Genomic DNA, 1,176 nt, shown 5'->3' with positions numbered 1-1,176 from the left:
GGTTTTTTAAAGAAACGAATTATAGTCTTGATGTTCATTTAAGCCCTTAGGGGACATCATTTCAAACAAATGAATATATCGTGCTTCCTGTTGTAACAATAGTCTATCAATGTTTCTCCTGGTATATAAATCTACTTTTGGTTTCCTTGGTCATCATGATCTCTAAGTTGAAATGTGTTTAAATTTTAACTATTTTCCTGAACAGACTATCCCCTATGTGTAAATATCTTTGCTTCCATGGAGGCTCTTTCCTGGAGTATAAAATTGTAGAGCTGGAAGATCCTTGAAGGCCATTTAATTCATAGGAAGCTATAAAGTTGACAAGTATTGATATAGTGTGGTATTGAATTCCACCTCGGATTTTTAACTACTGATTTTATTTATATTCTGAATGTTTTTAGGTCAACTTCCTTTTGACTTGACTTTTATTGATGATTTTAATATATATATATATATTATATTATATTTCATGCAAACTGCTGAGAGGTTTATATAATTATATGTTATACAAATTCTGTTAAATAAAAATAAAAATAAAATACATTTACAGTGGTACCTCGCAAGACGAATGCCTCGTAAGACGAAAAACTCGCAAAACGAAAGAGTTTTTCGTTTGTTGAGTTGCTTCACAAGACGGATTTCCCTATGGGCTTGCTTCACAAGACGAAAACGTCTTGCAAGTTTGTTTCCTTTGTCTTGCAAGTTTGTTTCTTTTTCTTAAAACCGTGCATTCACTTCGAGGAGCAACTCGTAGCACGCGGTGTGGCAGCCTTTTTTGAGGTTTTAGAAGACTTTGGTGATTTTTGAAGCTTTTCCAAAGTCCGTGCTTTGCAAGACGAAAAAATTGCAAGACGAAAAAACTCGCGGAACGAATTAATTTCGTCTTGCGAGGCACCACTGTATAACAAAGGTCTTCCTTATGCTTCATGCTGTTTAATACTTATCTACACAGCACAGCACAGAAATACAAGGACGCACCTCTATAAAAAGTTTTAGGCTGCCTGGGAGTACATCCCATTGAACTTAAAAGGACTTACTTCTGAGCAGAAATGCATAAGATTGCAATGCTAATCTCTGTGCAAATAGGGTCTGATTTAGCCCATCTAAAAGCAAATGACAGATGCTTCATTGGTATAAATGGAAGAGCAGAATGGGACCCTTCCGTTATACATTTGT

Source organism: Podarcis erhardii (genome assembly GCF_964252035.2).
Source record: "Podarcis erhardii genome assembly, chromosome: 3".
NCBI lineage: Eukaryota > Metazoa > Chordata > Lepidosauria > Squamata > Lacertidae > Podarcis > Podarcis erhardii.
This window is presented reverse-complemented; position numbering follows the sequence as displayed.